This window comes from Vigna angularis, chromosome 3 (assembly GCF_016808095.1).
Source record: "Vigna angularis cultivar LongXiaoDou No.4 chromosome 3, ASM1680809v1, whole genome shotgun sequence".
NCBI lineage: Eukaryota > Viridiplantae > Streptophyta > Magnoliopsida > Fabales > Fabaceae > Vigna > Vigna angularis.
This window is the reverse complement of record NC_068972.1, coordinates 20,655,818-20,674,465: the sequence shown is the minus strand read 5'-3', so window position 1 is coordinate 20,674,465 and position 18,648 is coordinate 20,655,818.

Here is an 18,648-nt window from a genome sequence, read left to right as displayed (position 1 = left end):
AGCTTACCAAGCTAAGTTTGCCAAATTAGCTTGCTGAACTAGGGCATCAGCTTCTCCTCTTCTGTTTTGCTTTGTATACCCTTCTCTTTCTTTTTCGCAATGTATTTTTTTTTTGTAATTTTTCATATTCAAATTAGTCAAGAAGAGAAGTTTTCCTTTTTTTTTCTTTATCTTCCGAGTTCTTTCTGCGTTTTTTTTCCATGAATCAAAGATATTCTACTATATATTTATATGAAATAACAAATTTATTTTGTTAACAAGAATTTTGGAAATAAACTTAAATTTTTAAAAATTTAACTCATAAACTATATTATTGTGAGTGTTTTTTAAAAATTATATTAGGAAGAGAATATTACGTAATATTTTATTACTAAAATGCAAATAAATGATAATTATTGTGTAATCAGAATCGTATACATAAATACATGATTTTTTAAATTATAATTAAAGTATAATTTATACTACATTTTTAATAGTAAAAGTTATACAAATATTCTCTCCGTAATATGAAGTTTTAAAGGTTAAAATAGTTTAATTGGTTGAGAGTGTGGTTCTTAAACTTGAACGAATAAAGGGAATAACCTATTAAACGGAAGCAAGAAAAATAAACAATAAAAAACTAAATAAAAGATAACTTCAATATAGAACATATGTACATTCTAATAGGAGAATGAATATATCATTTTGGTTTAATTGAATTTTAAAAAACTTGTAATTTTGATATTTTTAATTAAATTTGTATTTTAACATTTTCTCTTTTATTAAATGTTTAAAATAGTTATCTTATTGTTTAATTTTGGGTTAAATATGTTTTTAGTCCCTAAACTATTGACTGTTTATGGTTTTAGTCCCTCTTTCAAAATAAGGTACAATTTGGTCCTCATTCTTTTCGAAACTTTGGTTTTAGTCCTCGAAAACTAACGCCGTTAAAAATGTGCTGATGTGTCTAACGTCTCTGTTCACGTGTAATTGTTTTTTTGCTGATGTGTGTTAAGTGATTTGGGGATGAAACTGATTTTCGAAACAACTACTCTCCAAGTCAAGCTTTTCTCGGAGTGACCCAATCTCTACCTTCACTTTGTCTTCTCTGTTCTTCAATTCTTCTTCTATTTTATCAAAGTCTTCAACTTGATACACCACAGGCAAAAGTGACACAAGCTCCGAGATACTCATTTTGCTGTAATGCTTTTGAGAAGTAGTAGAAATGGAGCTCTACAAAGACCCAAGTTCGATTTTAGGTTGAAGTGCCATGAGAAGTCCAAAAGACGCCGACAATTGGAGGGTTTTCTGTCTCTTATCTGTATCCTTCTATTGGACTTCTTTAAGTTATTACTGGGATTAGGACTAGAGTTGAGAAGATTCATCAAGGAATGGATAGAGTACTTCAGAACATTGTTAGAAATCACAGAGACAAAACTTTGGGGGCTTTTGGTGAAGAACATAGGGAAGATCTAGTTGATGTTCTTTTAAGGCTTCAGAAAAATGGTGATCTCGAACACCCCCTATCAGACACTGTTGTCAAAGCAACCCTTTTGGTATGTTTCTGTTAACACTCTATGAAAAGTTTCCCAATATATAAAGTCATATATTTTGTACATATGATTTCTCTTTTTCTGGTTTAGTTGTACGATACAGTCCAAGTTTTCGGATATGACAGTGTTGATTGAAATTTATTGAAGATAAACACATTATTTATGACATTAAGTTATTTAAGCTAAGCTAAACTGATATATTAGACTGTGATGAACTTTTGGTGATTATTAAACTGTTAGAACTTATAGTCTATGTGAGCAGGTATATTGTTTTTTTCTTTTTATTTCCATCGGAAAAGAAAATAAAGAGAAAACCTAAAATACTTTAATTCAGTACCCTTTCACTTATTTGAATTTCGTAGAAATTGAAATTGTAATTATTCTGTGATAGAAAAACTGATTTGTATGGTTAAAAGGAGAAATTAAGAGATACTTAATTAATAAAAATTTGGTAGAATAAAACACACAATTTGTCAACTATTTTACGTTTTTAATTATCCAGTATCCAGTACCTACTCTTAGCTACGCGTACGACTATTAATGGAGAAAAAAATATGGTTTAATCCTTTTCGACATCCCTATTTATGTACGAATGTCTCAATTGGGTCCTCGTTTTTTAAAGTGTATCAAAATGGTCTCTAATTTTGAAAATTGATATCAATTGAGTCCTTTCCGTTAAGTTGGCTGGACGGCGTTAAAAAAATTGATGAGTGGATGCTGAGATGACGAACGAACGCTCGTCCACCAGCGAACGAACGCTCGTCCACCAGAGAACGAACGCTCGTCCACCAGAGAACGAACGCTCGTCGACCTCTTACTGCTGGACGACCGTTCGTTCCACACTGGACGACTGTTTGTTCGGTGGTCGACGAGCGTTCGTTCGCTGATGGACGAGCATTCGTTCGCTGATGGACGAGCGTTCGTTCGCTGGTGGACGAGCGTTCGTTCGTCATCTCAGCATCCACTCATCAATTTTTTTAACGCCGTCCAGCCAACTTAACGGAAAGGACTCAATTGATATCAATTTTCAAAATTAGGGACCATTTTGATACACTTTAGAAAACGAGGACCCAATTGAGACATTCGTACATAAATAGGGATGTCGAAAAGGATTAAACCAAAAAATATTTAAATGATAAATTTTGTTGACCCGTAAAAGATTATTGAAAGTGAAAAGGTGTATAAGTTCATATTCTGTTAGAAGTCCCACATCGACTAGAGATAAGGCCAAATGATAATATATAAGTGAGGTGCAAACCTCACCTTACAAGCTGGTTTTGTGGGGATGAGTTAGGCATAAACTCACTTTCTAATATGGTATCAGAGCCTATCCCAGCGAGTTCTAAGTGGGCATTCTATTCTTCTCTTCCACCCGCAATCGGGCCGCTATCGGACCACCTAATTTCTACTATCACGCACGAGATGTCTATACCTCGGCGTGAAGGGGGTGTGTTGGAAGTCCCACATCTTTTTCATTTCATCTTTTTTCATACGTTTCCAAATACACTTTCTTTCTTCCTTCTTCTTCTTTCTTCATTTGCTCAAATTTCGTTGCTTGCACCAGAGGTAGCGGCTTCTTCTTCTTTCGCTTGGTTCACCCACAGAAAAAAGTCGGCATCTTTTGGACTTCTCATGGCACTTCAATCCAAAACCGAACCTGGATCTTTGCAGAGCTCCATTTCTACTACTTCTCAAAAGCATTACAGCAAAATGAATATCTCGGAGCTTGTGTCACTTCTGCGTGTGGTGTATCAAGTTGAAGACTTTGATAAAATAGAAGAAGAATTGAAGAGTGAAGGTAGAGATTGGGCCACTCCGAGAAAAGCTTGACTTGGAGAGTAGTTGTTTCGAAAATCAGTTCCATCCCCAGATCACTTAACACACGTCAGCAAAAAAACAATTACACATGGACAGAGACGTTAGACACATAAGTACATTTTTTAACGACGTTAGTTTTCGAGGACTAAAACCAAAGTTTCGAAAAGAATGAAGACCAAATTGTACCTTATTTTGAAAGAGGGACTAAAACCAAAAATGGTCAATAGTTTAGGGACTACAAATATATTCCCTTTAATTTTTTATCAATAAAATTTTAGGTGTTCTCTTTACAAATTTTGCATGAGCTCAATCTTCTATGGATATAACTTATCTTTTAATCTTTATTTTCCGAAAAATAACTTTTTCAATTCCTACAAATAATTAGGTATTTGACTTTTATATATTTTTTGAGTTGTAAGTCTTTTAATTGTGTCAAAATGAATCAATCAAACTGGTTAGTTTATCATGAGATGATTTAAAAAAATGCCAGCTCCACTTAGTTATTTTTTATAATTATAAATTCATGTAACCGTAGCTTGATCCACAACGAATTGATAGGTTAATAGATTATCTTACTTACAAATATTTTATTTTTGTGATTTATTTTATATGTTTATTGTAATACAATAAAGTAGATTAATTCAATTCATAATGGAATGTGTTTACACAATTTTCCAAATATTGTTATAAAAGTATATGTTAAAAATTAAAATATCAATTTATATAACTTATATAACCAAATAAATTAAACGTCTAAATTCTTCAAATATTATGAAAAATATTTTAGTACTAAATAAATCAAATTATAAAAAATTATATAATTAAAAATAGTAAATAATTTTAAGAAAAAATTATTAAAATATTAAAAACACTAATAAAGTATTATAGTCAATGATTTAGAAGTCAATCAGAATTAAACCTATTTAATTTGTGAATTAAGTGAGTCAAACTTACTATAACCCACATAAAAAAACTAATTTTTTTCAATCCAATTCAGTTTTAATCTGTAATTAACCATATTAACTGACGGGTTAGAACTCGTGTTGATGTCTGTACTCGATGCAATATTTGATTACGCAGGATAAGTACATACGAGTGAAATGTTTTCATCAATTTTTATCATCTCAGATCAACACGTGTAAGACCATTTTCATGTTCACGAATAGTTCGAGTCACGAAGAACTGAAAAAAAGAAGAAACAAGTGCAAACAAACGTGAAGAATTCAAAATACACGCGACGTAGTCCTTATGACAAGATCAATGTTTCACTGAAAGAACTTTTTATGACAATTTCGTCGGAAAATAATATGAATCAAACTTTGAGTTATATATATAAAAGTGATTGATATTATTTTTAATTTAAAATTTTAAAATATTGAATTTATAGATTTTTATATGTTTCTAATAATTTGTTAAACTTTTTTCATTTATATTTTGATCAAACATAGATTTATATTTAGATTCTTAATATTCATTTTAAATCTAATTTAATTTTACAAAACTAATTTATAAATTAAGATTTATATCTTGTATATTAGAAAGTAACAAGCGATAGTAAATATAATTGTATTTTTTTTAATATTCACTTTTTGAGATTAATTTACCTTCATTTTTGTGATGAGAAGAAAAAGAAAGTAGATGACGCTTTGAGTGAAAGAGAGTGTAAGTTTGAGGACTCCGTGAATGTGATCTACTTGACAGAGTCACCACCTAAAAGGTGTGGTGTTCATCTTCATCACTTTTTTTTCTTTCATTCTTACATCACTAAATAATAGTCTCACTATATCTGATTTATCACATTCTTCTTCTAATTTGATGAAAACTTTATTTTATTTTTTGCATTTTAAATTCCGTAGTAATTTTTATTTTATTTTTGTCTGAAATAACTTATTTTTACTATTGATAAACAAATTATTTGATAAAATAAGTGTAGAATATAAACAAGAATCGATTATAACATAAAAAGTATAGAAATTTTATCTTTATTAAATTATATTTAAATGTATTCCACTGGAATATGTGCATAAATGAAATATAATTTTTATTTCAAGAACTCAATCCAAATCTCAAAAGCTAATTACCATGGCGAGTAATAAATATAAAAATCATTATTGATGTATTGATACAATTTATATATATATATATATATATATATGAAAAAACGTATTAATATGTTGAACGAGGTTTTTTTAAAAGAACGGGTTAGAATAAAATTGCGTTTTATTCATTAAAAAGCTAAGATTTAACTTTAACCTCTCATCTATGTTTTAGGCTTTAGGTTTTAGTTTAATCTTTTAAATTAAAAAATAATAATTTCAATTGCTAATTCAAATTGTTATTTTATTAGTTATCACACTAATTTGGTTAGTTTATTTCTCATTGCATAATTTCTGTTTGAGGAAGATTAAGGAATTATTTGCCGTTAAGGTATTTAAAAAAAATAATATTTGGATAAGAAATTGAGTTCAATTTTCCTATAATATTTGGATAAAATATTTGAATTACTTTATTTATATATATATATATATATATATATATATATATATATATATATATATTTTGAACTGAGATCATCTCACATTATATATTCAATCTTGGTCTAAATATAAATGATAGTCTCCAACAATTATGAATGTTTGATTAGTGTTATCTCGTTTTATGTAAGTTAGAATAAGCTCCTTCAAATCATATGACTCAAGCAAGGTGGAGACTTCTAAATGGGTTGATGTTTGTAGAATTTTGATGGTGGTGGAAATATTGTGCACATATGTTAAACGCTTGACTTTGCAAGTGATTATAAACGATAACTTCTTTTTACATGTTATTCAGAAAGTACAGTAGTGTTTGTGAGAACTTCCTTCCTTAAAGAACAATCGTTTAGTTGGTAAGTTTCTTGTATGTATAAAATTAAAATACAATTGTAAGATTTATAAGAAAAACGTTTAGGCAAAGGTAAATAATAAATGGATAGATATTTTTATAATGGTTCACTCCAACTGAGCTATGTCCAGTCTCCTCTATCCACAGAGGGTTCTACTATAATCTTCACTGAGATTACACATGAGTGTTCTCACCACTCCTAGTATCCCTAGGCACTCCTATGCTATACCTAGTTGAGTTTTACCCAGTCTTAGTTTTGCAATATTCTTCACCACTCTTGGTTTTCCTAGTTAACGAATAAACTTTCGTTATCCTAAACTAGTTGAGTATCCACACCAGGTACTAGAAAATCTTGGTATCCTTTAGTACGCTGCCTTAACTCTTCAGAGTTTCAACCACAAGTGTTTTAATTTTCTTTAAAATTTTAATCAACAATTGCTTACAACTCGCTTAGACTATTACTCTTGCAGAAAGTATAACAATATATATATATATATATATATATATATATATATATATATATATATATATATTTTGTTATACTTAATTTAAAAAATTGATTTTTGGATGAATTTGAATATTGTTCATTTACACGATTACAAATTTTAACAATATCCATGTATATGAATTTATTTGTGAACCTTGATATTATTTATTTAAACCATGTGAATTGGTGTATGAAGCGTGAGTTGTGCGTAGTTTTTGGTGTTGAAATGCTTAAAAATGTGTATTTCATTAGTCCAAGTCAGCATACGCTAATATCATCTCATCTATTGAATTAATTCGTTTTTCCAAATTTTTCAACCCTTCAAAGCAAGCAAGCATCTTCAGTCAACCAATCTTGCAATCACCCCAAATTAGGCTCTTAACATTACCACTTTCAATCCCAATCCCTATAAATTCTGATTTCATGTCATTCATTTTGCTTCATACAAAAGCTGCATTTTGTTCTTGTTTTGCTCTGTTTCATCCATTAATCGAACACCTTCATGGCTTTCTCACACCACAAGACCTTGCTAAAAGTTCTACTTCTCATCATCTTCACCATTTTGGTTGTGTCTCACTTTGGTGCATCCTGCAGGCCATTTTCATCAAAAGGTGATATCTTTTGGCCAATTTTAAGAGGCCCAGCACCACCATCAGTCCCAGATCCCATTCATACATAAACTGTGTTTGGAATAAGCGTATGGGAAAATCGTTATGGCACTATGGTTAGCGTGTTTTTCAACACAGAATAAGCCAACTTCAGTAGAAGTTAACTGATTTTCATGGCTATCTTACACTGTTCATTTCCTCTGTGTATTTTTACGTATGAATGACTTTTCATATTAGCCTTCTTCTATTCTCATGCCATTGTATTAGTCTTACACGATATATACCAATATTTTAGATAAAATTCTACTCAAGGGCACTTATAACCTCGCATTGATCTTCATTTCGTGAAATATTCAATTATCATGAGCCGGTAATCTAAAGCAATACCTATATAAAAAAATTTGTTACATACAAAAACTATTAAATAAAACATCATAAATTTTAATAATTCACAACACATGGATATCAAATATACCAAATATTAATACAATGATTATGTGTAATAATCATATAAATATTATACAAGTTTTTCAAAAGATAAGGAAGTATTATAGAAAGATCTAACTAAAACACAAAATATCACTCGACAGCAGTATCGACCTCCATTAAAGGCATGTTAGTACCTAACTCATCCTCTGCTCACACTAATAGGTGATTATTGCAAAAGATAAACATCATAAAAATAAAAGAAGACGGGATAAGCTAGTGTTCAAAAGAAAACTTCATAAAACAATTTAAGCATATAACATATTAGTTCAACATTATAACATATCATAATTCATATGAACACACAAATAGATGACTCTAGACACAATATCCAGATACATACTTTGACATAGGACTTCACGGTAGATGTGGACTCCTAATAGTTTTATGCTCTCTAGAGTTATAAACACAAGGTTATCACCCTACTACTCACGAGGTTAATTGTTGAACTCTCTACAATGACAAAAATGAAGAGAAGAAAACAAAAAACCCAAAGAAGAGAAGAAGTGTTGATGGAGTACCATCTAGATGACACATTGGACCTTTCACTAGAGCAATGGCAAAGAGGATGAAGAGGAAGATAGACCTCAAAGAACTCTACTTCAATGGAGGCTTACCTACTAGTCTCTTCCTTTCTCTTAAAATCTTTGTAAATATCAACATATATCTTCCTTTTAGGCCTAGTATTTGCACCAAGAACTTTTTTTAGTATTGATTAAGAAGCTTGGCACAAACTATAGAAGATTAGCGCCATTTTTGGGCCTTGGACCTTGATTAGTGCCTCATTTGGGCTTGATTTAGGCCTTAAAGGTTCATATGGACTTGGAAGAGTGGAAGAATATCCCCTTTGGCTGATCACTTAACGGAAAGACTCTCATGCGTCCCCCTTGGAATGTTGGTGAAGGAAAATGCTTTCATTCACTCCCCTTGGACAAAGAAAGCTTCTAGGACCTTTTGAAGTTCAAAGTACCTTTGTAGATACATGAATGTTTTTTCTCTTCTAGAGATTTCTCCTCCTCCTATAAAATGAGAGCTCGTCCCATTTTTTGTAAATCATCTTGGAATTGAATATAGTGAAACTTTGCTAAATTGGTGTCTCACTTTCTTTGAGATCAAGTAGGTTGTATTCTTCTAAGACTTTTCTTAGCTCTCTCTTGGAAGGTTTGTTGAACCTCCTTCAAGAAACTATCCCCAAGCCACTCTTCATCAAGCACTTCCTTCATCAATTCAAGTCTTTCGCAAAGCTACTCTAGGACTCCTCATCTAGCTCCTTGAAGAGGATTCCATCAAGTATCTCTTTTCAGACCTACGAAACCTATTTTATAAAAGGGGAAAAGAAGAAAAATCACTAGACCTAACCCTCTTTGTACTCAAATTAGCAGCTTTGATGCCAAAAACGGTTTTTTTCCAATGCCCAAAAGCTTCAATCAGCATCTGCTTAGCGTTCAAGCCCATGCCCTCGATCCCAACACCACTCCTCTCTCGAACCCAACCCTTTTGATTCCAACATTATGGTTCAACCCACGTTTTGGAATTGATTTAGGGTTCTAAGAGCCGAGACTCCAATGTGTGTTCTGTATTCTGGCTAGTGTTGTCAAAACGGGCTACCCAATCCTATCCGGTTCGGTCCACCACGGGTTAGTCACTTAGTGAGTCAACCCAACCCGACTCATTTATTACTCCAAATACTCTCATATTTAAAATTTGTTATGATAAAAGAAAACACTCGTTTAAATTTATAGAATATGAACTGCAACTAATAATATGATAGAAAATATAGTATTATATAAATTATTACATGAAGTAAGCACAACCATTTAACTTGTACATGTTGCGACTATCGGAAACCATGCTTGGACTGAATCCCAATATTCACTTTCTAGTGCCAAAATAAGTATATTACGTTTTGATGCACCAGACATTCTTACCATAAATTAAATGACAGCTTCTCTGCCGTTAAACATACGTATCTTAAATTTGTCTCAGTGAGATGGACTCAGTAATTTGTCACAACAAATATTCTTAGTGAGCCCTTTATCAATTCAAACACATCAGCCAAAACAAAAAACAGTTAAAGACGATTTCTTTTCCAATAAAACGTTAATATTAAAAAAGCTATTTGGTCTTTGTTTGAAAAATAGACTCTCCCATTGATATTTAATATTCTTCACGTAATACTTAAGGTGGATGTCGTTAACATATATAGAATGTTGAATTTAACATGTAAAACTCTTCTGGTCAAATAGATACGTTATTGCTCTAGGCAAATTGATTAATATAACTTAAAATTACTTATATTCATATACAACCCATTAGTTCAAATATTTTGCTATTTTGCGTAAGTAGAGTTAGTTTGATTATTTTATAAAGAACGTATAGAATTATAAGGGTTTTAGATTCTTTCACCAAAGCTTAGGGCCACCAATGTTTTGTTTTGGCTAGGTTAACTCAATATATATTTGTTTTAGCAAGATGAAAATCTCCACCATATACACTTTCACAGTTTTTTTAGTTAAAAGGATATTGAGCACAAGATAGGTAAGTAGTAGATATTGGTATGCTGTTGTGGCTTTTTGCTGTGAGATATTGGGCAAAAATAGAATAGAGTCATAAACCTCATTTCTACCCTATTTTAGCTTAAACGGAAGATTTTTTGCTCAAACAAGAATAAAATTAAAAATAATTTTTTTTTTGACTTATTTTCGTTAAAATGAAAGATATTTCTGTCCAACTAAAATAACACTACAACTCACTAACACAAAAAGGATTTTCACTTCTCCAGTTCAACGTAAATGTTCGAGTCAAAATGTTTTTCTTTTCTTTTCTTTTTTTTTATGGTCTTTTATACTCATTGAATGTGAATGTTTATAAATGTAAATGGATATTAATTCTTATATATAATTGGTTTTATGTTTTTAGTTAAATGTGTTATATTGTATAACGATATTGAAATTGATGATAATTATGTAAATTTGTAGTCACTAATATGTAAATCATTGTTGGATTTATGTGACTGAAATTTCATTAATGATAATCTAAACATCATAAACTAAGCCATAGCTAAAAAGTTCTTGCATTTAGAATATAGTTGATAATTAAATTTTAAAGTGTTACAAATTACTACATGCGTACCCTTCTTTTATTATTGCGGTTGAGAGCATCCAAAAATAACTAAAACGAAAACCTAGCTATTTTTAGTTTGATACTTATTTGGTCAAAAGTCGTAATCGGAAAGGTAAAGTATTCAAAACAAAAATAATAATTTGTCTATATATTTTTCAATTATTTGACGCATATATTATATATTTATAATAGGATCACTTTATCGTATTCAATTTTTAAACACTTTTTTTTTTCTGTCAGTATGCGATGGGATTTAAAGTTCAGGAAACTTGTTTTTGATTGATTCTAATTAATAATGTTGAAATTCAATCCTTAATTACCATACATTTTGAAAGCAGAAAAACTTTAGAAGAGAATTTTATACCATTTGTCAGCATTAAATCATGTTAGGCACTCTACATATACATTAATATTTAATTGTTGATATTTCATCATATGTACTTCATATAATAACTTTATTTATTTATTAATATAAAAAACTATAAATATACAATATATGGAATTTATGAAAAATTTGTAAAAGCTAGTCTCTACAAATAACTACAAATAAATAAAAATGATTGTTTATGTTTATAAATACAAGTGACAAATTGTAAAACATTTTATCCTACACTCATTAAATTTAAAATAAGAGACTTTTTATTATACTTTATAAATTACACTGGCATTTTATTTTAAAAAATAAAATACTAATTTATTAAACATAATTTCAATTAACTTCAATGATAAAATTAATAACATTACAGGTAAACTAATGGATATTACAAAGAGTAGAAATATGTGAAAAAACTGTAAGTGAAAGGTTAGAGAAGAGTTCGAGAAGTCACCGTCATTTATATCTAATAACCTTTCAAACGGTATCAATATGTTCTCATATGTTTTCAAGTTTAACAAAAAAACATTAAACCAAATGTGAATATGAACCAGTCTTTACTAAAATATCAGGATAGCAAAAACTTAAATGATAAACTCAAAATTTCTAAATAGTTAGGTCTAAACATAGGAAAGCCTTTTAAGATTTAGAAAAATAGGAAAGCCTTAGAAAAATAGTTAGGTCTAAACGAGAAACTATACTAAACGATCCGCAAAGTTAAAGCGTTTATGAGAGTTGTGCTAAAAACGAAAGTTATACTATTCTAAACGGTAATCAATCAAACTCTCAAAAGAATGTAATGTTTTTGGTAAAGCCCTTTAATAATCTCAATCAATATTCCAAAAAGTTGTAGAGGATAAACTTGCTAAACGCTCTAGCTGAAGAAAGCAGAATACTAAAGCATTTACAATAGTCTAGATGATACCATGAGCTAAACACAATACTTCGTCTAACGATGAAGTCATCATTCAACGACTGCTATCTTAATAGAAAAGCTTAAATGATAAAATGTTACCTGAATGGTAGAAAACGTAAAAGGCATTTTGTTGTTTCGAACAAACATTAAAAGTCATTAAATGTTCAACGTTCAAAAACAACAAAAGTGATAAGAGAAAAGAATATCTATTGCATTCATATCTACTCTATTTTGTGCAGATTACCTACTACACGCATCAACCTGCTCTATTCAAAATATATCAGAAGTGGACGTTAGAGACAAAGATGATATTCATAGAATTTTCTCTCTATCAAAAGTCATGTGTCAAGGAAATATACAGCCTACTTCTATCAAAGTACTAAAAAAGCAAGTATGTTTTGACAAGTTGACTTTAACCAAAGGCTACCTCACACGACAAGACAAAGAAGACACAAGATTCAAGGCAAAAGTTCAAGTCTAACGGATATCTTTTGAGAAGCCTTTAAATAGAAGAATATTTGAAGAAATAATCAAGAGAATAACTTACAAAGATAATATCATAAGAAAAGCAACATCGTCGAGAGAAAAAGCACAGAAGAGCTCAAGATAAAACGAAGAATATCTGATAAGAGAAAGAAAAAAGTCGAAAAACACTCTTAAGCTTCATTGTAATATCATCTTACTAATTGTAAGTAGAGAGAAACACTTAGCGAGCCTGTAGACAGTATCATAACATATAATACTTACTTGGGAAGTGTCATAACGGTATAATAAATAGAAATAGAATGATAAATAATAATTAATACACCAAACTACTAAGATTTTTTATTATAATATGCAAATATGACTCAAATAGGCATAGACTTAAACTATTTCATAATGAAAAGACTTAAGAAACCTTATTGAAGTGCGCTTTTAAATATGTCTATTAGATAGGATAAGAACATTAATTTTGTTTCTTCCAAATTACTATAAGATCATACTTTCTATTAGAGTATCCATAAATTTATGAGTAAATTATTAAATGATCACCATATCTTACTTGCATTTACAAGTTCATTTCACACTTTGAATCCTAATTAAGAAATATAAAGTATTTATTGTACTAAATATTTAATTTAATATCTTTGTATACTTCATAAAATATAAAATATAGGTTCATGACAAAGGCACTTTGATCAATAAGAAAATTATATTTTATAAGACAATAGTGTAACCGTTGAGGAAGTAGTCAAACTTCATTATTAAAGGTAAGAGTTTTTATTTTATATAATGCATCGTTAATTATTATTTAATATTTTAAAAAACCAAAGTTTGATTATTTATATTATTTTACCGTAGTTGTGTTTTTATATGTTATTTATCATCTCAAGTATAAATGACTTCTTTTTCATTTTTAAATTTTAATTCTAAAAAAAAAACTGCATATCAATGTAAAAAATCCTCCTTATTTATTACTAATTTGTAAGAACCAACACTCATTTTAACATATTTTTATCACGCAAACTTGAGGAGATGTTTTATTTAGTGAAATTCACAAAAGAATCGTTGGCCTGAAATTATATATTTTTTGAAACTACATTCAGTGAAATTCTGATATACTACTTCAAAAAAATTCATAATTTACGAACAGAATATGTTTTTCATTTTAAAGGAATAAGTTTCCCTCTTCACAAGACGAAAAAAATTGGAATGAAAGAAAACCTATATATTTTACACAATCTTAATAATAAATTTTAAATCATTTATATTTCTTTTTCAATAAACATGTTATATTTATCGTCATTAACGTCATAATTGATAACGTAATAAATAATAAAAACACACACACATTTATTTTGCAAATAATACGGGTAAACAATATCCATTAATTACAAACATCAACACTTAAAACATTGACCCGCCATAATAATTTATAGATATAAGAAGACCTATTTAATTTTCTCTTCTCATGCATCGAAATGTTTACTAAACTATGGACAAACGAAGAAACTATTCGGAAGGGAACACCTTCTAGGTAAGTGCAGTTCAGCGTCAAAGTTACTTAATTTTGATTTGTTCAATTCAATCTAAAAATCTGGTTGCATGTAATTTCAAGTTCAACATTCAAAGTGCATGCTGAGTCAACCCAAACATAAACCAGTTTAATAGAGACACGTATCACAGAGATCAATGCAGAAACCCTATATATATATATATATATATTTATAACTGCATGTGATTCTGCTACCTCCATTTCTCTACCAATCAGTTCTCTGTTGCACAAGACACCAAACACAGCATATACAAAGATAACATGTCTTTGTGTTACAGTTGCAGAAGGATCCTCTGTATGGTTCTGTTCCTGATACTGGTCTTTTTTGTTGTCTCTCCTCAATTTGGTGAATCCAGCAGGCCATTCCAGGACGAACAACTGTTGCTCAAGCTTCCACGAGGTTCTCCTGTTGTATCAAGTCCCGATCCAGTTCATACGTGAGATATTCATGCACACATAATTAACTAATTTGGATTGTTGTAGAAATTCTACAAATTAACTCATTCTTACAGTAGTTAATGCTCTTGTTTAACTTTTCTTTTTGGTTGGGTTTTTACTCCGAAAAGTTATCGGGGTAACTATACCAACTTTGTTGATACTTACATATTGTAATTATAAGAGACAAATTGTAATTTGTAATATTTAAATAAATCTTATCAATATACTAATGTTACTTATTTACTTGCATGTTGGTGAAAATATTAAAATTAAAAATTGTATCTTGTACGATATCATGGATCTTAAAAAATAAAAATATTTTAATGATTAAAAAAATTATTTAAATTGTAAAATATTAAAGTGCAAATAAAAACTATAAATTATATACGATTTACAAGATTTTAACAAAGTAAATATAAAAATGTAATTTGAGTTTGATTAAAAATTATAAGGTATAAAGGGACTCGTATTTAAATAAAATAAAATTTTATGTATCTTTATTTTAAAAGAAAATATTCTTTGACACATCTATACTGACATATTCTCTTGTTATTAAAATCATATCAAATTGAGTGTAGGTGTTTCAACCTATTATTATTCTTATTTTAAGGTTATTGCTTTGTAGATCCTTTAAGTACTTAAAAAATATATATTTGAATATTATTCTTTTTGTCCTTTATCTTAGAAGAAAAAATGACTTGGATATATATCAATTATAGTAGTCACTAATTTAGTTGGATAATTTCACGTTTTCAACTCTCAAACCCTATTATAGGTCTCTGTTGACTCTTTTCTTTATTGAAATTTAAATAAAATTTGGTGTAGTGTTGTTCGAAACAAAATATATAATAATATTTTAATTTAAGTTATAAATTTTATACATTAGTTTCAATTATTAATTATAATTAAATGATTTAACATGTAAAAATAGTGATATTTTTAATTTACTTAATAAATACTGATTAATTATTTAAAATCTTCAAAAGTATTTACATGATTCAATATATCTTTTTTTAAAAAATAAAAATATTATTATTTTTTAAATATTGATGGATTAGTCCGCCAAAATTGTTCCAATTTCGACCATGCTTTTACGGAAAAAATGGGATGCTTTGGTCCATTTTTTTTCATCTTAACGTTTAAATATTATATTTTTCAATTTGTGATCCGTAATTATTATTTTTTTGGAATTTTTGGGTGATCGTAGTTTCAGATTTTAAGAAGAATTCATACGTTTTATTCATGTTTGAATTTTGTGTAACATCCCAAAATATAGTAATTACCATAGATTAGAATTAATTACAATTAACAGTTAAAACATGCAGTTTTACACTAAACACAAAATTCCAAAACCGAACGTAATTACATACAGGGATAAAATACCATACAGCAGTATTTCAAAATTTAAAGACGAACGATTTTACAAACTTTAACCGAACGCCCAAAAGCTAACAGAAAATAAAAACTACAACGAACGAGCGCTCTAGGGCTCGGCTTTAACCTCTACGTCGACCAGATTGGCGTCCTCCAAATTTTCTTCTTCCAGTGTTTCTTCAAGTAACGCCTCTCCGTCTGCTCACATCCACACGGATGATCATTGCATAGACAAGACGAACGTTCATGGACGAACGACAACACAAGGAAATAACACAGGGTAAGCTTATTGAATTTAATTCACAAGTAATTCATACACATATCATTTTAACATTCATAAAATATCCCAACACATAAAAATCAGTTCAAACTCTCATATGACAGACCGTCCGGACTGTATGAATCCATGTACCTACAGACGTTCGTGCACCCGGGTGATGTGATAACTGTACACATTCAACAGCTGCCACCCGAGGTTAGCCCTATCAGTCCAAAGTACTCAGTAGGACTAGGACCTCCTGCCATTCCCACACATGACCTACCCCCTCTACTTGAGGACGAGCACTCACGGAATATCAGGATGAACTGCCATCAGTAAATTTACCATGGTCATACTACACAACTTCTCATATTCAAATCATAGAGACGTTCCTCCTTGGAACGCTCGTTCAAATCCCAAAATCACAGTTTCATCTCATATACGGTTCACACATTATATAATTCCCTCTAATTCACATTTTCATTCTTAGTTCCACTTTCATAAAAAGACGACCGTTCAGCCCCCTTCATAATGAGGACGAACGTTAATATGATACCGAAAGACACTCGTTTCTGACAGAAGGAAAACGAACGTCTTTCCGAGGACGAACGTTGTGACCACTTGAATCAACTAAATGGACTGACTCTAGAGTGATTCAACTGATACTTAGAATAATTTAATTTCAAGGACATTAGATTGAATCCAAATAAATAAAGACATCATAAGACTTTTAGCTATTACAACGGATACGAATTTATAAAAGGTATTAACCGCCAGTCAATGACCGAGCGCGGTAGCGGATATAAATTTACTGTTTGGACGAACGCTAATTAACTTTATGGACGAACGCTATTTCAATTCAGGACGAACGCTAATTCAGTTCGTTGTTAATTACGGAAAGAACGAGCGTTCGGTATAGAACCGAGCGCTACTTATCATTTACACTTTTAGGACGAGCGTTCGGTATAAGACCGAGCGCTACTTAGGACGTACACTCTGGGTCGAGACCCATCGCTGAGGCAAAATATTAATAGAAAGGGAAATTGTATAAGACATTCATAGTGAAGGGAATTATTTAGGAATGACTAAGTATATAAGATGGTATTTATCTAAGCTTCTCACTTTCTCGCTTAATACTCAGAATATCTCCGTTTGGCCGAACGCTCAAACGTAAGACTAATAGAAGAGGCCGTTCGTCCTAACACAGTATTCTTTCCAAATGAAAGAATTTTGTTTTCAAGTAAAGTACAAAATACCGAACGGTCAAAGACCGTTCGATAACGAACGTTCATTTTCATAGTATTTCATATTTCCAGTCTCAATTACAGTAACTCATTTAAACAGTATAAACCTTCATACATTTAACTACTCATATCATAGCACATCTCATAAATTTCATATATCATCCCATCATCCAGATCATACATCAAGGATCAAAAATACACATTTCATACTTCATAATTTCATACAATTCATACGGCACAACACATACACATGAATTAAACTTAATAAGCTTCCCTTACCTGGATCAGTAGTGAACGAACGTCCTAACGTGAAAATCCGTATTCGCCCAACTATCACTTCTATCCTCAGACCACTCAACTCTTGGAACTAAAACAAAAGTCCAGAATCAAAACTTGATTCAGATACAGAGAATGCATGTAACCATATTTGGTTTTTGCATGAACCCTAATAATGAACAGCTAAGGGACGAACGTACCAGAACTCAAAACTTGAACTTGTTCGGTTTGATGGAAAGCTTATGACGTCTGGATTGCTTCTACGGTCTCTGAAATTTGATCGGAGAAGAAGAAGGTAAGTTATGGTAGAGAGAAGGTGGAAGTTCTAGAGAGAAGGTAGAGAATTTGGAAATCAGAAATTTGGGGAAGAAGATGAAACATGCAGAAAAGTGGGAAAGTGTTTTCCAGAAAAGTAATTTCTCTTCCCACGTAGGACGAACGTCCATTCGCTTGGTGCCACTTGGATTCCACTAACGTTTTCGAATGTTCCAAAGTGACACTTGGCAGCTGCATGCAGAATGAGTGTGAGTATGTTTTAATGGCACTGCACGTGTGACGAGGGTGCATTAAATGGTGCTCAGAACGAGTGGGTGTGGGTGCGTTTCTTAATACAAATTCTGGACAGGATTTTAGAGTATTAATGACGTGATTTGACAGGTGGAGGTGGTTTAAATTTTCGAGACCTTACAGATAAATGAAAATAACTATTTTTGAGAGTAAATTGAGGTTTAAATATATAGAATGAGTCAACACAAGTTGAGTTCATAAAATATAGAATTTATCTTGACATGTACTATAG